The sequence below is a fragment of the Engystomops pustulosus genome, chromosome 11, assembly GCF_040894005.1.
Source record: "Engystomops pustulosus chromosome 11, aEngPut4.maternal, whole genome shotgun sequence".
Taxonomy (NCBI): Eukaryota; Metazoa; Chordata; class Amphibia; order Anura; family Leptodactylidae; genus Engystomops; species Engystomops pustulosus.
In genome coordinates, this window is record NC_092421.1 from 55,795,880 (window position 1) to 55,802,964 (window position 7,085).

Consider the following 7,085-nt stretch of genomic DNA (forward strand, 5'->3'; position numbering starts at 1 on the left):
CGTGGACGAGTGCTGCCGGGCAGGGCCACTATATATCGCTGACGGCACATTGGGTTAACTTGGTGGAGGCTGGGACCGAGTCTGACCCTGCGGCTGGTCATATACTGCCGACGCCGAGGATTGCGGGGCCTACCTCGGTCCAGGTGTTTCAGGCCTACTATGCCTCCTCCTCCTCCCACCCCTCCTCCACCTCCTCCTCCTCCGAATTACCATCCGTGGGCATGGCGCCATCAGTCGGTAGCTCTAGGCACAGCAGCAGTGCCGTCGCTAAGCGACAGCAGGCGGTGCTCAAACTGCTGAGCCTAGGCAATAAAAGGCACACCGCCCAAGAGCTATTACAGGGCATCACGGCGCAGACTGATCTGTGGCTGGCACCGCTGAACCTGAAGCCAGGCATGGTTGTGTGTGACAACGGCCGTAACCTGGTGGCGGCTCTGCAACTCGGCAGACTGACACATGTGCCATGCCTGGCCCATGTGTTAAATCTGATAGTTCAGCGTTTCCTCAAGACATACCCCAATCTGTCTGATTTGCTCACGAAGGTGCGCCGCATCTGTGCGCATTTCAGGAAGTCCAGCACAGATGCTGCCACTCTCAGGGCAGCGCAGCGCCGCCTCCAACTGCCCGCTCACCGACTGTTGTGCGACGTGCCCACGAGGTGGAATTCAACACTGACCATGTTATCCAGAGTTTACCAGCAGCGCCGAGCGATTGTAGACTGCCAGATGTCAGCTTCCACCAGAACTGGTAGTCAGGTCAGTCAGCTTCCTCAAGTCTACAATGAGGAGTGGACGTGGATGTCTGATATCTGTCAGGTGCTGAGTAACTTTGAGGAGTCAACACAGATGGTCAGTGGCGATGCCGCCATCATCAGCCTCACCATCCCGCTGCTTGGCCTGTTGAAAAACTCTCTGATCAGCATGAAGTCGGAAGCTTTGCGCTCGTCACAAGAGACGGGGGAAGAAGATTCCCTTGTTGATAGCCAAAGCACCCTTAGGTCTGTTTCTCAGCGCATATCGGAGGAGGTGGAGGAGGATGAGGAGGAAGAGGAGGAGAATGTTGGCGAGACACAAGAGGGGACCATTGTTGAGTCCTTCACTGTTCAGCGTGTATGGGCAGAAGAAGAGGAGTTGGAGGAGTTGGAGGAGGAGGAAATGGACAGTCAGGCCAGTGAGGGGAGTGAATTCTTACGCGTTGGTACTCTGGCGCATATGGCAGATTTCATGCTAGGCTGCCTATCCCGTGACCCTCGCGTTCAAAGAATTTATTCCAGCACCGATTACTGGGTGTTCACTCTCCTGGACCCACGGTACAAGCAAAATCTTTCCACTCTCATCCCTGGAGAGGAAAGGAGTGTGAGAATGCATGAATACCAGCAGGCCCTGGTTCACAAGCTGAAACAGTATTTCCCTTCTGACAGCGCTAGCGGCAGAGTGCGTAGTTCTGCGGGACAAGTAGCGAGGGAGAGTAGGCGAGCAGGCAGCTTGTCCAGCACTGGCAAGGGTACGCTTTACAAGGCTTTTGCCAGCTTTATGTCACCCCAGCAAGACACTGTCACCTGTCCCCAGTCTCGGCAGAGTAGGGCTGATCTTTACAGAAAGATGGTGAGGGAGTACGTAGCTGACCATACCATCGTCCTAAATGATCACACAGCTCCCTACAACTACTGGGTTTCAAAGCTGGACATGTGGCACGAACTGGCGCTGTACGCCTTGGAGGTTCTTGCCTGCCCTGCCGCTAGCGTGTTGTCCGAGCGGGTTTTCAGTGCAGCTGGTGGCATCATCACCGATAAGCGTACACGCCTGTCGACTGACAGCGCTGACAGGCTGACGCTTATTAAGATGAATAAAGCCTGGATTTCTCATAATTTCCAATCTCCACCAGGTGAAGGAAGCTCAACCTGAATAATTTATCCGCTCCTCCTCCTCATTTTTCTCCTTATCCTCCTCTTTGTACAGTAAAGCAGAGGAAACTGGCTATTTTTTCACAGGGCCCACTGGCTCTAGCTATAGTACTTTATGCATTTAATTTTTCTGGAGGGCCACCTACCCGGTCCTCTGTTTTAAACAATTTTTGGGAGTGCCACATACAGGCACTCAATCTATTCAATTTTTCTGGAGGGCCACCTACCCGGTCCTCTGTTTTAAACAATTTTTGGGAGTGCCACATACAGGCACTCAATCTATTCAATTTTTCTGGAGGGCCACCTACCCGCTCCTCTGGTTTGAAAACTTTTTTGGACTGCCACATACAGGCACTCAATCTATTCCATTTTACTGGAGGGCCACCTACCTGCTCCTCTGGTTTGAAAACTTTTTTGGACTGCCACATACAGGCACTCAATCTATTCCATTTTACTGGAGGGCCACCTACCTGCTCCTCTGGTTTGAAAACTTTTTTGGACTGCCACATACAGGCACTCAATCTATTCAATTTTTCTGGAGGGCCACCTACCCGCTCCTCTGGTTTGAAAACTTTTTTGGACTGCCACATACAGGCACTCAATCTATTTCATTTTTCTGGAGGGCCACCTACCTGCTCCTCTGGTTTGAAAACTTTTTTGGACTGCCACATACAGGCACTATCCAAATTAAATTGTCTCCATAGCAGCCTCCACACGTTGTCTCCATTGCTACCTCCAAAAGTCGTCCATATAGCTGCCTCCATACATCGTCCCCTTATCAAACGAGGTGTGTCAGGCAGAAATTTGGGTTGTTTTCATGGATTCCACATCAAAGTTGTTAACTTTGTTGCCACCCTGCTGTGTAATCCACAAAATATACTTGCAAACTTTTATCATTTACCGATATTATTTCAGCGCTTCTTGCGCATCTGTTTACATTCCCCTCACCCGCCATATCCTAAACTTATAAGAACGCTACTACACTTGATCTTATACAAAAGGTTCTTAGAAGTGCTGTTTGGGGAGTAGCCTAGAGACAGGGGCTTGGATTGGCGAAAGCTCGCCTGGCAGCGGAGCGCCAGCTCCATGCGCATCATGCGCTTCTTGCGCATCTGTTTACATTCCCCTCACCCGCCATATCCCAAACTTATAAGAACGCTACTACACTTGATCTTATACAAAAGGTTCTTAGAAGTGCTGTTTGGGGAGTAGCCTAGAGACAGGGGCTTGGATTGGCGAAAGCTCGCCTGGCAGCGGAGCGCCAGCTCCATGCCAAGATCCAACTAACATAGTTTTAACTGCAGCACCTTTAATCTACTACTAGTTCACTGCCTCCATACATGGTCCCCTTATCAAACGAGCTGTGTCAGGCAGAATTTTGGGTTGTTTTCCTGGCTTCCATGTTAACTTTGTCGCCACCCTGCTGTGTAATCCACAAAATATACTGGCAAACTTTTATCATGTACCGATATTATTTGAGCGCTTCTTGCTCACCTCCTTTGGTTCCTCTCTGCCACCCATTGGTTTGAAGCCTGAGTCCATTTAGAGTATGTCGCCATGCCACTCTCTAGCCTGCCGCTGCTGCCGCTGCCTCTGCATGCCGTCCCCTATAGTGTCAGGGTCAATTATTGGATGTTTTACATGCTATCTAGCTTCATTCTGTCACTCTGTCATGGCCATGCTGTTGCCCATAGTTTTGGCATAATGGTGCGATTAAGCAGCCTCAGAGGCATCCATGCATGCTGCCCCTGCTGTTTCCTGTCCATTTCCGTGGTGTTTCCATCCTTTTCTGAGGTTCCCAGGTGTTTGGCCAAGCTTCCCTGTGCAGAGCCTTGGTCCCCTTGAAAAGTGCTCGAGTCTCCCATTGACTTCAATGGGGCTCGTTATTCGAGACGAGCACTCGAGCATCGGGAAAAGTTTGTCTCGAATAACGAGTACCCGAGCATTTTAGTGCTCGCTCATCTCTAGTAATTATCTTAAAGGGATTTATTTTAAAATTTGTAATATCCTCTTTTTCAGTCTCTCGATATGGGTTCCTCCAATGAATTCTCTGCTCCTCTTTGGTTCTATACAGTGGCCACTATCTCTTCAGATTACTCTATGCACGATGTGCTCTAGTAGTCTGAGACTTACCCTTTCACTTTGGGCTGTTCCATCCAGAATCAGGGGGAGTGTCAGCTGAATATAATATAACAATATCATACAAATTGCACAGCCCAGAAGAATGTACAGTCTGTGTATCCTGTTTCTTGTCCAAATGTCTGCCTTATTTCAGACAAAATTTTTCCCGCTGCTTGATTTATGGTCTGAACTGTGACATGGAAAATATGAACAGGCTCTATAGGAAGCACTGGTAGTCTATATCTACTATGTATTACTATGGACTGAGTAGATTTCCAGGCCCAAGTCCTGCAAGTAGTGGAAAAAAACTCTACAGGAATCCTCGTCATTAAGGCTCTGGCCTCACTTTATGTATGTAGTAAGAAGGACTAAAAATACTGCAAAGAATATATTGTAGACAAGTGCTAAAGGGGTTTCTCAAGTTTATCTCATGCTTTACACTGCAGCATAGCTTGCGAGCATTCAAAATGAAATAAAATTAAAAAAATTCACGTTTAAGTAACATGGATGGATGGCCACTTCCTCATACATACATTTTTACTCTACCATTACTAAATTCTCCTTTCTGCACAACATCAGGATTATCTGTCATCAAGGTGTTTGAAGAACCTTTTACATATCAAAAGCGATTTATAGATGACTTTTTCTTTTGGAACTCACAAAACCAACCTGTCTGCATCCACAACTCCTGATGTGTACATTATGATGATTGCATTGTACATTGCAGCAAACTTTTGGCTTGCCCTTTTCTTTAGTTGTTGAGACTTTTCATGGTGCTTGTGCTCATTTGCAACTTTTTTTGCACTTTAGATAGTCTCCCTTCAAAGTTTGCTATTGTCTAGTTTGCTGCAGTGTTTCCTGAGTAATCACCTAAATCCAGATGTGAAAGTTGCCAAAAAGTCGCAAATCTACGGCTGCCCCTTACCAGGTGCAGGAATGACCTTAGAACTTATTACAACTTCTTGTGACTTTTGTTTTTAAAAAGTCGCAAATTCACTAAAGACCAAACACCACATGTATCACAAAGGCAACACCGCAAACATACATCTGACCAGAAGAAAAGCCAAGAAAAATGGCAAAAAATAGATGGACAAATCCAGACTTTGTGCCCCTATGGGTGTCCAAAAAGTAACAATTTGTGCCATTTCCAGAAAAGAAAGCTGTTAATGCCCAGGTTTCAAAGACTTAGTTCTCCACCTTTTTTGGCGCTTTGGTACAGGTTTAGTTTGCATATATATGTTCTGTACGTTAAAGCTGGGATTAATAATACAATAGAATATTAGATTGCATATCATTCAAAGGCTTATTGGACATAGGTTAACATGTAAACCATTGTAAAAACAAAAACACTAACCCTAACAACAGTTCCCTGAGAAAACTCAAAGTTTACTCTTGGTGGTAAGGGCTCGCCATCCATAAGTCCCAATCTTTTTTAAATTTGTGGTATCTGTTTTCTTGGAGATGTATGCATTTTTCATAAACACAGTTGGTGTTCATTTGGTTCACTACTTCACATATGTTGGGGCAGGTTACCTCTTTCCAATGTCTAGTTATTACAAGCATAGAGGCCATAAGGGTGTGTGTGGTTACCACTCTATTACTGTATTACTGTATTACTCGAAAATAATAACTCTAGCAGCCACATTATGAAGTCAGCTGCTTGCTGACACAAGCGATAGCAGTGGAGGTGCACAAACAATGATGGTGGCAAGCGGCTGATGTCATAGTGTGCGTGCCGGCCGCGCATGGCGGCAGAACGTAAATACAGAGTTAATTTTTTTATAGACTTTGCGTATTCGGGGCTGCTAGCAATATACTGGGGAAAGGGGCTGACAGGCTATATATTAGGAGGCATGGGCTGCTGGTTATATACCAGGGGCATGAGCTGGCAGGTTAAATACTGGGGGTATGGACTGGCAGGATATATACTGGGTTGCAGGGGCTGGTAGGCTATATACTGGGTTGCTTGGGCTGGCAGGATATATACTCAGGGGCTGGCAGGCTATATACTGGGGAGCAGGGGCCGGCAGGCTATATACTGGGGGGCAGGGGCCAGCAGGCTATATACTGGGAGGTAGGGGCTGCTGACTACATACTGGGGGACAGGGGCTGGCTGGCAATATTTCTGGGTGCATGGACTGGCTGGCTATATACTTAAGGGTTAGGGGCTTGCTGGCTATATACTGCGGGACCTGGGCTGGTTATATACTGGGGCATGGCCTGGTAGACTATATACTAACAGGCATTGGATGTATGGCTATATACTTGCAGGCATTGGAAGGCTGGCTTTGTCCTGGGGGCATGTGTTGGCATTCTATATACTAGGGGCATGGGAAGGCTGGCTTTGTCCTGGGGGCATGTGTTGGCATTCTATATACTAGGGGCATTGGCTGGCTGGCTATATACTAGGGGGGATGGGATGGCTGGCTATATATTAGGGGGCATGGACTGGCTAGCTATATACCAGGGGCTATGGGCTGGCTAGCTATATTCTGGGGGCTATGGGCTGGCTAGCAATATTCTAGAGGGCATGGGCTGGCTATATACTGGGGAAAGGGGACTAACTAGCTATATGGGAGGGCTAGCTATATACTGGAGTGCATGGACTGGCTATATACTGTGGGGCAGGGGGGTGGCCAGCTATAGACTGGGGGGGGGGGAGGGGCTGGATAGCTTCATACAGACTGGTGGCTGTGACCATTGATTCCCCCTTCCTTCCTAGGCTTATACTCAAGTCAATAGGTTTTCCCAGTGTTTTTTTCTATTAAAATTTGGTACCTCAGCTTACACTGGTATATATGGTATCATTTTACAACTACTTTACTTGACCATCACCTTGGGCAAGTATTCTTTACAGTAAGAGCAATGAGACTATGGAACGCTGTATTACAGGTTGTTGTGATTGTTGCAAATGTTCAAGCAGGTTCTGGATGTTTGACAATACAAAGTTATCGGCACTAAACTCTTGAAAAGGAGACAGAGACCCAGGGATTTTTCTATATTGGAGTCAGAAGGAATCTATTTCAAGTAACACCATATCAGTCCCTGCATTGGAAGTTCT